The 15,207-nt window shown below is 48.9% G+C and overlaps 1 protein-coding gene across 1 annotated transcript in view; it reads left to right on the forward strand.

Annotated features, from left to right (window-relative positions):
- The first annotated feature begins 2,615 nt into the window (after positions 1-2,615).
- Col6a3 (collagen type VI alpha 3 chain) overlaps positions 2,616-15,207 on the forward strand; it is a 78,970-nt gene continuing 66,378 nt past the window's right edge. The window contains exon 1 of the mRNA XM_046456915.2: positions 2,616-2,847. The gene's annotated coding sequence lies outside the window, so the exon portion shown is untranslated. The remainder of the gene's footprint in view (positions 2,848-15,207) is intronic.

A 15,207-nucleotide genomic window follows, 5' to 3' on the forward strand; every position in this document is an offset into this window, starting at 1 on the left:
TCCCTGTCGGTTCTCCGACTCCAGGGAGCCTGGGAAAAGGACTTCTTAACTGTCTAACTCTGCAGCTCAGGACGGGACATGGGGGCAAGGGGAAGACGCACCAAGGGCCAGTTCAACATAGCACGAAGGGGAAACTGCACAGAGAGGTTCTGTGCGCCACAAGGTCCTTCAGGCAGACTTTGAGAGCCCAGATGGCCTGTGAGGTCCCAAAGGTGGCCAGTAGGTGCCACAGTTGGCTTGTGAGTTCCCTCAGGTGTCCTGTGATCTCCCTCAGTGTCCTGTGATCTCCCTCGGGTGTCCTGTGATCTCCCTCAGTGTCCTGTGAGCTCCCTCAGGTGTCCTGTGATCTCCCTCAGTGTCCTGTGATCTCCCTCAGGTGTCCTGTGATCTCCCTCAGGTGTCCTGTGATCTCCCTCAGTGTCCTGTGATCTCCCTCAGTGTCCTGTGATCTCCCTCAGGTGTCCTGTGATCTCCCTCGGTGTCCTGTGAGCTCCCTCAGTGTCCTGTGATCTCCCTCAGGTGTCCTGTGATCTCCCTCAGTGTCCTGTGATCTCCCTCAGTGTCCTGTGATCTCCCTCAGTGTCCTGTGATCTCCCTCGGGTGTCCTGTGATCTCCCTCAGTGTCCTGTGATCTCCCTCAGTGTCCTGTGAGCTCCCTCAGGTGTCCTGTGATCTCCCTCAGGTGTCCTGTGATCTCCCTCAGTGGCCTGTGATCTCCCTCAGTGTCCTGTGATCTCCCTCAGTGGCCTGTGATCTCCCTCAGTGTCCTGTGATCTCCCTCAGTGTCCTGTGCGCTCCCTCAGGTGTCCTGTGAGCTCCCTCAGTGTCCTGTGAGCTCCCTCAGTTTCCTGTGATCTCCCTCAGTGGCCTGTGTGCTCCCTCGGGTGTCCTGTGATCTCCCTCAGTGTCCTGTGTGCTCCCTCAGTGTCCTGTGAGCTCCCTCAGTGTCCTGTGATCTCCCTCAGGTGTCCTGTGATCTCCCTCAGGTGTCCTGTGATCTCCCTCAGTGTCCTGTGATCTCCCTCAGTGTCCTGTGATCTCCCTCAGTGTCCTGTGAGCTCCCTCAGTTTCCTGTGATCTCCCTCAGTGGCCTGTGCGCTCCCTCGGGTGTCCTGTGAGCTCCCTCAGTGTCCTGTACGCTCCCTCGGGTGGCCAGGCGCAGACCCAGGGGTTCTTGACGTCTAGGCCAGAGCTGAGTTTTGAGATGCTTCCTCCTGGGATGAGGTGGCCAACAGAAACTGGAAATTTCAGTGAGAATCTCAAATACTGGTGACTGAGTGAGAACACCATAGGAACCAACGTTCTCCTCCTAGCACAGGAAGATTTGCCACCAGTTTCCACAGTTTGGAGAGGGTGTGGACTGTGGTTATGAATGTTAAGAGCTCAGCTCCTTAGGGGCAGGAGGGCCTGTCTTTAAGTCTTGTTCTCAATGACTTTCCACCCTTGCCATCTAAATGACAGTGACTTCCAGGACCATGTCCAGGCGCTCCTGAGGGGCCCGTCCCACACCTGCGCGGTGGAGGGAGGACTTGCTGGGGGCACTGCTGAGCCCCTTGCAGGGAATGCTGTCCCTCCACAGTCACAGGCAGTGCGTTTCTATCCCTGGGACCTGGAGGTGGTGGGCAGGGCAACCCCACCATCCAGGTCTCCATTTCCGCTGCCCACCCTGACATCCTAACTGGACAGAGAGCCTCCAGGAAGGCGGGATGACTTCTTCTCTCTTCAAACTTGACTTTTTTGGAAGGATTTCAAAAATGTCAAAAATGTCCTTTGGATATTTTAGCGGACTTTTCACGCGGTGAAGTGAGAAGTTTGGGGCTGTCCAAGGCTCTGGTCTGAGCTCTGCTGCTCACCCCAGGGACCATGACGATGTCACTCACCCAGTCTGCAGATGGCTTTTCTCATCTGTAAAACGGGACCACAGTTCCACCTATGGGAAAGGCATGTGCCTATCAAGGAGGGTCAGGATTCCTGAGGTTCATGATGAAAGGGCTGCTGACGTTTATCACTGGGTTTGAAGGCAGCTGTGCAGGAACTGCAGTTGTCCTTCAAGAGCTGCGTTTCCCTGGTGTGTGCCCGAGTGAGACCCAGCTCACAGCTTTTTTTTAAAAAATGTAGTTTCCTTTTTTGCAAACAGAGCTTTGGTCAGCAGAAAACTGAGGCCGTTTTAGTTGCCAGTTTTTATATTTGAAAGGGGAGATTATTAGGAGAAGTCTCAATTCAGAAACTTCAAGAAGAAACAGGAGGGTGTGGTGAGGGTGGGGGGTTGCATTTCCTGTTTTCCTTTCAGATGGTGTTGGAAAACATGGCAGGAAAACCATGGAGACCTACGAAAAAATTCCAAAATTCATTCTTTTTGCCACCAGGGGCTGGGCCCAAAAGGTGATGGGTAGAAGTGGTCATTTTTTTTTTTTTTTTAAGAGCTGGGGTTTGCAGGAGTCCAACTAAACGCTTGTCAGGCGAACGCGCCGTTCAGAGGGTGACATCAGCTTGCAAGAGAGGCCAGAAGCAACAGAGCCTGGAGTCTGGTTTTCATTTACAGTTGGGTCAGTTCTGCAGTGAGGAGGGGGAGAGGAGGGGTCTGGAGGAAGGAGGAGGAGGAGGAGGAGGAGGAGCTGAGGAAGCCTGACTGTACCCCTGGACCCCGTCCAGTTTGGAGCTCAGTCTTCTACCAAAGGCTCTCAGGCTCAGCCTCCACAGGCACCGCCGGGAGAAGCGGCCTCCTCTGCTCCCGGAGCCCCCTTGGGTGGAGAAAGGCCGGGAAGAGGCAGGAGAGCGTGGACTATGCATCTGGCCAGACAGAACTGACTCGGGAAGCGCAGGGACGTGTGGCTAGGTTTGCTCAGGGTAAGTGCGATTTCCCCGAGTCCATGGGCAAGAGGGAGAAGGCTTTTTAAGCAGGAGGTGGCTGCTTCTAGGTGGTCCGTGGCTGACACTCTGCTCACCCGTGTTCCATACATGGGTCAGGTCTCTGGAAGATTCCGAAGATCTCTCTTTTTCACTGTGGCAACTGGGTTTTCCTAACGTGGTGAAGGTCGTGGGTTGCCTGGGAGAACACGGTTTCCTTTCCAGCTGTGTGTCTGCAGCTGTCCACGCCCCTGCTTGTCCCTCACAGAGGGCTTCTCGGCTCATGGTTGATTTGGAGTTGACTCCTCCTTTCCAAGCCCAGCTGGAATCTGCTTTGTTTGCAGAAGTGTCTTGCTGGGGATGGCAGAGCTACCTGTTGAGCAGACCCATCCGGGTATTTTCTCTGGCTCTCTGAGGAGGACGCCAGGTCAGGGTGTGCCCAGCGGACCTTCTTCTCTGGGCCACCATGCAAAGGATCTTTACAAGATTGGGGAGACCCTGGTGCCTAGGCTCAGAGACAGTCCACAGTTACTCAGCCACGACCATCAGGGATTCATCTTTTTAGGAAATCTGAAGTCCCTGTTGGAGATTTTGTCCTCTGGGGTTGCTTGAGGGGCTGCTGGGGTCAGAGGAGGAGAAGGAATTTGGTGCTCCGGCAGCAGGCCGAGTGGATAAGGCAGGGCTCCTGGGGCCGCAGGCCGCCTGTGTTGTTCAGGTTGTGAAGCCAGTGCCAAGCTGGGAGGCCCCAGGGCTATTCCCTGGGTGGGAAGATGCCGGGTGGGGTGACCCTCTTTCATTCAGGATGGCAGCTATTCACTGATGGTGGCCAGCCTGTCTGGGAACCCAGTTCAAGCCTACTATGTTAGAAAATCCACTTCAACTGAGGCAGGGGTGGGGTCACAGAGAGGGCCCTGTGGAGTGTTGGGGTGTGGTCAAAGGAAAACCAGAATTTCACTCTGAAAAACCAGCAAGCTTGGGGGCAGATTCACAGGCTGGCCTGGACCCCAGGAACAAAGTGCTCTGAGTCTGGGGGAGTACCTGCACCCCACACCAACCAGCCTCTCTCCCTATCCACGGTGACACTGATGAGAACCACAGGGACTCAGAGCCTTAAGAGGCCTCAGGGCACATGTGGATGGACAGTCTCCAACTTCCAGAAGACCTATTCTTAATGCTGCAAAAAGCTGAACAGAAATGGCTTTGAAATCAAAGTTCTATTGCTCCCAAACACAGTGGTCTTGAGAACGGCTTGGTGGGCTGTTGCTGGTATGATCAGACCTTCCAAGTTCTCTGCTGGGCGGAAGGAGAGCCGAGGCTGGAAGCCTCTGGGGCATCACTCCCTGGCTTTAGAGAAGAGGAGGCAGAGGCTCCTCGATGCTGGGTGGCTCGTGGGCCCCGAGTGCACGGCTCACCCAGAAAGCCCAGCGCACGGGTCCCAACCTGGTGTGTGTCGAGATTTGGAATGCGCTGCCTGACTGGTCCCCATGGGAATTCCTCCTGTCACGTTCTATCAGAAACAGCAGGGACATTGGTTTAGGCTCCCTAAGGGTCTGCCGGCTAATGGAGAGAGAAGTGCAGTGGACGGCAGAGGGGTGGTGGCCCTGCCTGGACCACCCTGGCCGGTCCTCCTTCAGGCCATCTCTAGGTGTGGAGGCCTTGGAGGCCTGAGTTTGCTCCGTTCTGGGAGGGGCTGACTGCTGGGGGTGAAGGCGTGGGGCTCCAGGTGTGGCACTTCTTTCACAGAAGAGAGACTGTGTCTGGACGTCTTTGTTTAGACAAGGTGTTTTGTGGCTGTGTGTCTTTCTCTCTTCCTCACTCATGACAGTGAGCAGCCACTGAGTGGCCTTTGGGTGGGGAGGAGAGCTGGGGGGGACACCACGCCTGCCTGGGTGCTGTCGGTGGCTCTCGGGGATTTTTCCTATCTGGGAATTAGAGGGTGTGGCCAAGACACCTTCCTGCGGGGGCAGGGCATGCAGTAGTGAGGAGCCAGGGGCCAGCACCCGCCTGGAGTCTTAATGATACTTTTGAGAGGAGGCAAGTACCTGAGTAGGAGCTGGCCTTACTTCTACATTTTGCTTTATTCCGTGCATCTCCCTGACTTATGCTCTGTGCCTTTTCTTAGTTCTGATGTTAGAACTTAATAATCACTTATGGTAAAGCAGGAAGAAGGTCCTCTGCTCTTTTGCCTAGTGATTATTGATTTTGGTTCAGACAAATCATCTTGACCTTGGTTCTGGTTGTGGAGCTTAAAGCCAGTTTGAAATGAGATTTCCTTCATCTCTGGAAGCTGGTGGAGGGCTTTTGCCACGGGGCCTTGGCTTGTTTCCTCGTCGCTTCTGAGCGTTTAGTCACGGGGGTGAAGTGCAGCTGTAATAGTGGACTGTGCCCCCCCACCCAGTTTTGTTGTGAAATTCCACATTTACGATTTAAAAATGCTCCAGCAAGTCATGGATTCTGTTGTGTGAGACTTTCTTGCAGGCATACTAACAACTTCCGTAATAATTTTACTCGAAAATTAGTTGTCACTTCTTTGTAGAAGAAGCTGGAATGTGGTATCTCCTGGGGAAGAATGGCAGGTGGTGTCCCTGTCTGAATGGGACATTGTGTCCCAGGCAGGCTTTCCCGTACTGATCTTGGGGGAGCAAACTTTACACAGTGTCCTGTCTGCGGAAAGCAGGCAGTAAAAACACACCGCTGTGGCACAAATAGTTGATGATTTGGGGAGTGACCTGACATTTAGAAATTCTATTATTAGCTAAGGAAATCAAAGCCCCAAAAGATTCAAATTTTAAAGCAAGGGAGCTTCACAAGGTTTCCATCAATTTGGACAGCTGTAAACTAAAGGAAGGTTATTTCTATTCCCTGGTTTGTAGATGAAGTTTTCCTCTTTCCACTGTAAAAATCCTAAGAGACAAATCTACACTTTAAATACAAGACGTGCTTGCCCCTTCGAGCCCATAGTAATGAGTTGCTTATTCTGAGTGGGGATAAAAATTTTGTAAAGAGGAATTCATTATGTTGAATTTTTTTTAAATGTGATTTGCAAAACATTCTTGTCTCACAGTCTGTTCTCAGGAGAAGATGAAGTTTTGAGCAGGCACAGGGACAGCAGGGCCTGAAGGTGTAGTTTGATATCTTTCCTCTAGAGGGCGGTGCACTCCTCTACAGGCCAGAAAAATCTGCTGGCGTATGGTGTTTCTTAGGGTGGGGTTGTGCAGGGAGTCAGTTGATTCACACCCCTGCAGAGCTGTGGGCAAGTTTAGGAAAGGCATAGAACCTGTTTCAACATGTTATTACTGTTATCAATGTGACTGTTCATACTATCTGAGGTGGACATAAATTTAGAATTTTATTTTTCATCTATGCACATGTGTGAATGTATTGCGATGAAATGGTCTTGGAAGGAGGTGCTCTGTGCTCAGAAGCCACTGTGCTATGAAAGCATTGAGCGAAGGAGAGCTTTTAAAGGAAGCATTTCACTCGTATCTCATTATAGAAGTTTAAGTGAATGCAGGTGCTTGGGAACCAAAGTGTATTTGCATATTCGCATCAGATGCTGTTCCCACGTAGAGCTATTACAAAGTTTAACACTGAAAGAGATATTTAAGTTAGCCAATCTTGTAAAAATCCTAAAGCATCCCTTTCCTGCCTTTTGCCATTTTCTCCAAATGGGCAACGAGTTTTAACATTTTTAAGAAAGTCAAACAAGCTGTAATTATGAATGTTCCCATTTAAAGTCTTTGCTAATTCAAAGATGTATTACTGAAACTCAGACTTAAGACTTTAGCCTGAGTTAACTGCTTTAGGAACCCGAGGTACAGAATTCCAGCTTGGAGCAAAGCAACGTGCCTCGCGTTGGTCTCTGTGTTCTCATAGTTATTTGGCTTAATAAGATCCATCGGCTCTTAGGGCACTAGCTTCAAGATCAGGGGAGGGGGAAAAATGACTGAGATGTAGCCCTTGCTCCTCAGGTTGCTTGATTTCTGCTTGGTTATTTGAAATACTGAAAATGATGGTCTTGGTGGGTGTTTCCTCCTTACGTTTACACTCCAGGCAAGAACTTGGGGCTCAGGGAGGTATATGGCTGGTCTCAGACCCAGTAAGTAGCAGAAGCAAACCTAGCATTTCCTGAGTGTTCTGCGCTGTCTGACGTTGCCCCACAAGCAGATATCTGGAGCTGGTACACTGATTAAGAGTATGTTTTTGAGTATCTGGTGGAGAAAGGTACTCTTTGCACTTACTAGTTTTTTTCTTTGGAGCAACATCTTTTAAATTGATTGAGCAGAGGAGTAACTGTTGTTTAAAAAAAAATATGGGAAGAAAAAAGAAAAAATTGAAACAAATACAAAAAGTTCTGCCAAACCCTGTCCCACAGGCAAATAGTCTTGTAGGGGTCTGGCTGCATTTAGCAGAGTGTAATCCGCGGTTCTCCTGAAGTTTCCCTCACATGGAATACAGAGAAACGCTGGAGAATTGGGAAGGGCAGGGAAAACTTCAATGGGAAGTACTTCCGTGAGATCCGCTGGTGTGTGCCACACAACCGATTGCCGTCGGCCCGGTGTATCAGGAATTGGCCGCTGGACAGAAGACCCATGGGTCAGTTTAACTTCAGAATTAAAATTGAACAGCAGCTGGAGATGACTCAGTGCTCCAGGGAAACCATTCCAGGAAACTGGTTTTTTACTTCTGGAATGTTCATTAGTTGATTCAGCAGTCCAGCATCCCCAGAGCTGCAGCCAGCTTAGCTGAACCCACAGATGGCCCTGAGGGGCACCAGGTGGCGGGGTGGTGCTGGTGGTGAGGGGAGCAGAACACCCCAGGGCCTGAGCCCCCGGCTACAGAAGGAAGCTAGAAAGCTCAGGCCCTCTGCCCGATCCAGTGATGAGGCTTAACGGACACATGAGAGTCAGGCTGGGAGAGATCAACGGGCTGTTACCTGCCGAGACAATAAGGAAGCAGAATTTTGCAAGGTCTCTATTTTAGAGACGAATTTTCTCTTTTGCACTTATGAATCAGAGAACAAAAATGTAACTTTTTCATATGATGCGGGAGACTTTTGGCCACTTTGCTTTAGTAATTTATAACAAAACACCATGGTTTCAAAGAGGCCACTGCCCCCTAAGTTCTTGGTCAAGAAAGGCAGAGGTGGGGATCGGTAGGAAAGTGCCAATCTGAATCCACAGCCGGGGGTGTCCAGGTGGGAAGGCAATGGGTGTTCATGCAGTTGCTTTTGAATTGCTGGTGCTCTCTCTTCCTTAATGTTAAAACAGATTGAGGTCTGCCTCGTGGTTATCATTAAAAGGATAAATGGAGAGCAAGTCTTGTGTGGCTGCTACGTATTTAAGAATGCAGAATGCTTTCGACATCAGCATGCTGGTGTCTAGCTTTTCAAGCAAAGCAGCCATGGGGCTTTCTGTTTCATGGTCATTATCTTGGGTGCTAGGAAAGTGTTTTTAAGCAAATTTTTGAATATCTGGGCAATTAATCTGAAGTCTCTTGGGCTGCCTCTGTAGAGAGAAGGACACTCACTGTGAGGGACCTGTGTCAATGCACAGCCATCTCCCCCATGGAGACGCCATTGCCAGGGGTGCCTCCTCTTTCTGCGTGGCTTGTGGTGACACATGAGTTGCTTCACGTATCACTGTATTGGATTTCACCAGAAAGAGTGGAAGGTCTGGAGTCAGCTACTCAGTGTTTAACAAGAATGCCAGTAGGGGACAAGGTGGTGAGACCACCCTGCATGATCAGAAGAACTTTCAAGTTTTGCTGTCACAGGACATGCACTCAGAGTTGGAGTCTGTTTTTTTTTTTTTTTTTCCTAGAGTGATTCCATAGGAGAAAAATGCAAGATCCTAGCTGTAAAATAGAAGGTAGAAAACCAGCTTCTGATGAGTTTCTTTGGAGAGGTTTTCCTCAAGTCCTTCCATATCACTTACTTTCCAGGATTCCCCGAAGGTCTGTGGAAGGGCGAGCCGTATGAAATTCCATCCTTCTCCTCCCTGCTCTGGGAGAACTCAAAGATGTTCTCCTATGTCCTTGTTGGGACTCAGGCAAGAGAGAATGGGAAAGAGAGACAACCAGGGGATTGCCTTCCCACAGTAGAGAAAGGCATGTGGCAAAGACGGAGGTCCTGGGTGTCCCAATTAACGAAACCCGAGTTCTCCTTTGCAGTGGGGGTGTGTGTCTGGTGTGGTCTTTGTTTCTGCGGCCCCCATGTACACAGGGCAGGCAGGAGTTAACCCTACGTCTAGAGAGTAGGACAGCCTGGTTTTAAAAATCAGAGCTTGGAGGAAACCAAATAAAAGTCTTCAGAATGGGAGCTCTGGATGCATTTAAGCCTTTGTTTTAAAATTATTTCCTCATGTGCATGTGTGGGTCTCCTTCTTTAAAAAGATTTCCAGACGTGGAAAATGACAAGCTTTTGAGTAGGCTTAATGAAAACTCATTTCACAGAATTGCAGAATGGCCTGGGAAAGTCTTTGGAATATGATTGAATGTGATTTCAGGGCTAAGGGTGACCTTCATAATAAGAGATGGCTTTCATGGTCCAGTGGATAGCCACTAAGTGGAAAGAGCTGCCCTGAATCTTTCTGAGAACGAGGCAGGGTGAAGATGAAGGAGTCAGAGGGGCCCACTGGGAAGACGGGTCATAATGAGCTTCTCTTCCTGAATCTGCTGCCTGGGGACAAGGTCTCCGCCTCCTCCTCCATCTCTGTAAGAAGAGCTCAGACATTCGCCACCACCAAGGAAGTCTCTTTCCCCGGAGACCCCGGGAGCCTGTGGGGTTCCGGGCTTCTTCGCTTGGGCTGTGGAAGTGCAGCTCTGGGTTCGGGTTCTGCTTCTGTCTGAGCTCTGAATCATTTTGCCTCATCTGGTTTTACAACTGGGTCTTGGGGGGAGGCACGGAACCCCCCTTGGGGACAGAAGCCCAGACTGTGTGGTATGTTCTCTGTCCTTCCTGGGGGCGATGGGGGAAGGACCTGGGAAGGGGAAGGAGGTAGGATGGCTGATTCATTCCCCTTTATTAAATGGGTGAGCTGAGTGATCATTTGGAGGGTGGTTTTTGACATCTTTTACTAATCTAAAGGAAAAAATTCTCCACCATTTGTTGCCAGGAAATTTGGTTTTAAAAATTGAGGTTCCAGGACATGATAAACAATAGAATAGATTTAATTGCAAACAAAAGCATTGACAAATATGCCTCAGCTGGGCGAGAGCCCAGGAACCGCTCGGGGGGCTGCTCAGACGGTGGTGGGCGTTTCTCCCACCTGGGAGCTCAGCACAGCAGACCAAGTGGCTTGGTCATCAGTGGGCCGGTGACTCAGAGCCACAGGGGCCTTGGACCTGCTTCTCAGCTGGAGGTGCTGCACCCAGTCCTCCTTACCCTCCCCTGCTTTCTCCCAGTACCTGGGTGGATTCCAGAACAACCAGTGGGAAGCCCTTGGCTCAGGGAGCTGGCTACTCTTCTAGAGATTAACCTGGGGCAAGAAGCATCTTCACACATGAATACAGACCCATGTGAAATTCACTCTCCTTAGAGAACAGTTGAAGTAGGTCGTGGCTTAGCAATATTTTACAGATCTCATCCTGTTACCTGTTGATTTTATTGACACCGTTGAAGACTAGGAGAGTCTGTACAGAGCCACGCATGGCTAACATATGACAGAACTGGTGGATTCAGCACGTGAGGTACGGGGAGGGCTAAGAACCCAGGAGTGGAAACTGCTCTCTGCCTGCTTCACCCGCATGCTGTCCACACTGCCTGCAGAGGCTGTGCTGTGCTCCCGTCCTGCACCCAGATCCAGGGTGGTCGCCCAGGCCCAGGGCGGTCACCCCGACCTCATGTTCTGTTTTCTCCCACATGGATTATTATATAGCACAGTGCTTTGTAATAAGACCCTATAGTATTCTTGTGTCCTAATTCTTGAACAAAAATGCTACTTAAAATCTTGCATCTCCTGCATGGGTGAAATATTTTAAAGTAATTGAACAGGATCTCCCAAAAGATTTGCATTAAAATCTTCAGATGATTTTAAATTTTCTTTTATTTTTCTATTCTTCTTTGCTTTCTTTTTGGTGCTGGGGCCTGAACCGGGGGCCTTAGGTATACTAAGCCCATATTCTACCACTGAGCTACACCCCTAGATCCTTGCCTTAAAATTTTTGACTGAAGTTATGATGCTTAAACTTTGGGGTGGGTGGGCAGATAGTAGCATAGTTGCCTTTTGGAGTCACAAATAACATGGATCCTATGCCCAGGAAGCCCCTCATTCACAGATAACAGTTTTGTACACAATTGTGGGAGAGTCACAGATGCTTTGAATCTGTGGGTACTATATTAAAACATTGGTCTAGACCAATTACAACGTCACAAGTAATTTTGGGAAGAATAGACTATATTCCTGGGAAGATCTCAGCAAGATGCTTATTCATGATCAAAAGTCTGATAATCAAAGCCAGCCTCAGCAACTTAGCGAGGCCCTGTTTCTAAAAGAAAATCTGATGATCATTTTTTTTTTGCGGGGGGTGGGGGGGTTATTGGGGATTGAACCTGGCGCACTTAACCACTGAACCACATCCCCAGCCCTTTTCACGTTTTATTTTGAGACAGAGTCTCTCTAAGTTGCTGAGGCTGACTTTGAATTTGCCATCCTCCTGTCTCAGCCTCTCAAATTGCTGGGATTACAGGCATGAGACATGATGATCAGTTTTAACAGAAAGAATCAAGACTAGCACAGAGTGCAGTGTGCTTTTATGTTATTTAAAAGTGTATATCATTAATTAATTGAGGGCTCACAAAATGCACAGAGATTCTACTTTCTTTGGGTTTTTGAAGAAACTCTCAGGAATGGTGTCTAACAGAGTGTGGGGAGAGCGGCAGAGCCTGAGGGAAAGGTCCAGAGGTTCCCAGGCAAGAGCGTGGGTATGAAGGGTGTCCAGAGTGAAGGGGCACAGACGGGCTGTGGGCATGGTCATTGGTGGTGGAGGGAGAAGCCAGCCAGCCATGCAGTGGGCTCTGTGCTGTGTGTGGGGAGTGCCTTGGGCCCACTGTGGCTGGGACATCACTGGAACTCAGGATGGCTGCCCCGCCAATGTACTGACCACTGGAGATGGGGCCGCTGCTCCTCTGTGTCCTACGCATCTGTGCCTAACAGGCCTCGACCATTTCAAGCCAAGGGTTAGGCTCAGCTTTCCCATTATCACCACTCACCGCTGTCACTAACTGCAGAAAGAAGCATGCTCTGTGGGTGACTGCTCCTGAGCTCGTCGGATAGCTTTCCCTTCTCATCACCGATTCAGTTCCAAGAGGAGGGTGCCTTGAAGGGGCTCTATTTCGGCTGCTGAGATGCTGAGATCTTGCTTTCCAGTTGCATCACAGGGAAGGGTGGTTTCACCCCAGGGGTTGCCTCTCCCGGGAAACCCAGAGTCACAGCGCGTCTTGGAATTCATTCGCTGTTTACGGTTCATTCTCCTCCCACCAACTCTGACAGGTGGGGCCCAGGCCTGCACCCTCCACACGCTCTTCCCGGGGGGCTGACTGCACTCAGGAGGGGTCAATGGCAAGTCCGTGGCGAGCTTTAGGATTCTTCTGTGCCTGCTTTGCCCCTGTCCCTGGGTGGCAGCCTCCCTAAGGGGCTTTGCCCTCCCTAAACCTCCCTGCCATCTTGGTAGCAACCCATCTGGACCCCAGACTCCTGCCTTGCTCATGGCAAGCCACATGGTAATCCAGCAGTCACCCATCCACCTGCCATTTCTAGATGGCCAGACGAGGACACGAGACTCCCTACCTTTGGCTTCAGTAACTGTGTGGGGAAATGGCACTTGCCTCATTGAGTGGATGACCCCTAGGATCACAGGCCCCAGAGACCTGTGGTGGGAGGAAGCAGATGCTTGGGCTTGGCTGGAGCCCAAGAGGTCAGACTCCTAGGGGCAGAAGGCATGGTGGCTGCCCAGGCCTGGGGCACAGGAGCCTGGGCAGCTCCTGGGCAGCTGGTCAGGGCAGGCGCGGCCCTTGCAGCGGGTCTGAGTCTCCCCTTCCTAAGGCTCAAGCCTTGTCCCAAGTCTCCCCTCAGGCCTCTCCTCTCCCTCCCCCAGTGTTATTTAGAGCAAGAACAGAAGTGGAATCAGAATCCTGTTTTCTCCTTTTAGTTCTTAAACTACAAACTAAGCTCCACATCCCTCATTCCTGCTAACTTGGTGGCTGCATGTTAGGGTCCATACTTAACCAGGGTTTTGAAAACAGGCAGGTGGTTTTCTGGGCCTTATCTTTTCACTTACTCCTTTCATTGTGGTAAAAGCACACAGCATAAAATCTGCCATTTAACTGCTTTTCAGTGTACAGTACAGTAGCATTTGTTGCATGGACCACAGACCTCTGGGCTTTCTGATTTTGCAAGATAGTTCTATGTGCAGAGTAGCAGCTCCTTTGCCCCAGGCCTGGGCAGCCACCATGCCTTCTGCCCCTAGGAGTCTGACTACGTCTCAATACTCTTATGAGGGATCAGGCAGTGTATGTATTTTGTGACTGATGGATTAGCATAATGTCCTCAAGTTTCTCCTGTGCTCTAGCCTATGACAGGATATCCCTAAGGCCGGGTGTGTCCATTGTGTGCTCATCGTACTCTGTCCATCTGTTGACGGGCAGTTAGGTCATTTCCACCTCTTGGATACTACAAATAACACCACGGTGGACACGCATGTGCAAGCTGCTCTTTGAGATTCAGTTCCTTTGGGTAATACTCATAAGTGGAAATGGCTGGACCATATTTTTAGTTTTTAAGGAACTTGCCAACATTTTGCATAGCAGCCTCACCATGTTGCATTCTTGCCAACTACGCCAGACTTCCGGCTTCTCCCCGTCTCATGGAGATATATTTTATGTTTTCTTCTTTTGATGGTGGCCATCTTAATGGGAGTAATATCTCCATGTGGCTTTGATCTGCCTTTCCTGATGACTGATGTGTGGAACATCTTTTCATACACTTGTTATCTATCTGCAAGTCTTACCCATTTACAAACTCTAGTTGTTACTCCTGTTGTTTTGAGTTCTTTATATATTCTGGATATTAAGCCCTTAGTAGATATATGGCTTGCAGATATTTTCTCTCCTGCTCTAAATTGTGTTTTCAGTCTGTTGATTCTTTACTGGGCAGAAGATTTTCAGTTTGATATAGTCCCACTTTCCATTTTCTGCTTTGTTGAACTGCTTTTGGTATTATGTCCAAGAACTGGTGGCCAACCCAGTGTCACGAAGACACCCCCATGTGTCCTTCTAGGAGTAGTGTAGTCTCATTTGGGCCTTTCATCCATTTTGAGTTTACTTTTGTGTGTGGTGTGAGGCAAGAGTCCAGCTTCATTCTTGTGGGTGTGGACACTCACTCCTCACGGCCCTGTTGGTTGAAGAGACTGTCCCTTTCTCCTGCATCACCTTGGTGCTCCATCAAAGACCCTTTGACCCTTTGGGGGAGTTTCTGTTTCTGGGCTTCTATTCTGTTCCATTGGTCTTTATTCCAGTGTCATATTATTTAGATCCCTTGAGCTTTGTAGTATGTTTTGAAATCAGGAAGGGTGAAGTCTCCGTCTTTGCTTCTCTCTCATTATTGCATTGGCTATTTGGGATCCTTTGCAATTCCCATTTTAGTATTTTTTACTGTTTCTGAAAAGTTCCTTTGACATTTTGTTAGGGATCATGCTGAGTCTGATTACCTTTGACTTTGCCTGGGGTTTTGTGGACATTTCCACATCATTGTGACTGAACATGGGGATGCCATTTATTTATATGTTTTTAAATTTCTATCAGCACTGTTTTGTGGGTTTCAGGATACAATCTTTTGCCTCCTTGGTTAAATTGATTTCTATGTATTTTATTCCTTTTGATGCTGTCATTTTGTTTATTTTCTTTTTGTATATTTCGTTGTTAGTGTATAGAAATGCAAATGATTTATGTGCATTGGCTTTATATTCAGCAACTTTGCTGCATTCTATTACTAATTCTAACAATCTCTCTCTCTCTCTCTCTCTCTCTCTCTGTATGTGCACGTGTTTTTGCAATCTTTAGTGTTTTCTGTATATAAGGTCATGCCATCTGTGAACAGAGATCATTTTACTTCTTCCTTTCCAATTTGGATGAATTTAATTTTATTTTCTTGTCCAGAGCAGGACTTTTCATATTATGTTAATAGAAGTTGTGAGAAAGGGTATAATTGCCTCTTTCCTGATTTTAGAAAGACTCCAGCTTTTCACCATTGGGTATGATGCTAGCTGTGGGTTTTCCCTACATGGACTTTATCATGCTAATGCAATTTCCTTTTATTTTGTTGAGGGTTTTGTTAAATTATTAAAGGTTGCTCAATTTTGTCA

Source organism: Marmota monax, unplaced genomic scaffold (genome assembly GCF_021218885.2).
Source record: "Marmota monax isolate L192 unplaced genomic scaffold, Marmota_monax_Labrador192_F-V1.1 WCK01_AAM20220418_F8-fsc00230, whole genome shotgun sequence".
Lineage (NCBI taxonomy): Eukaryota > Metazoa > Chordata > Mammalia > Rodentia > Sciuridae > Marmota > Marmota monax.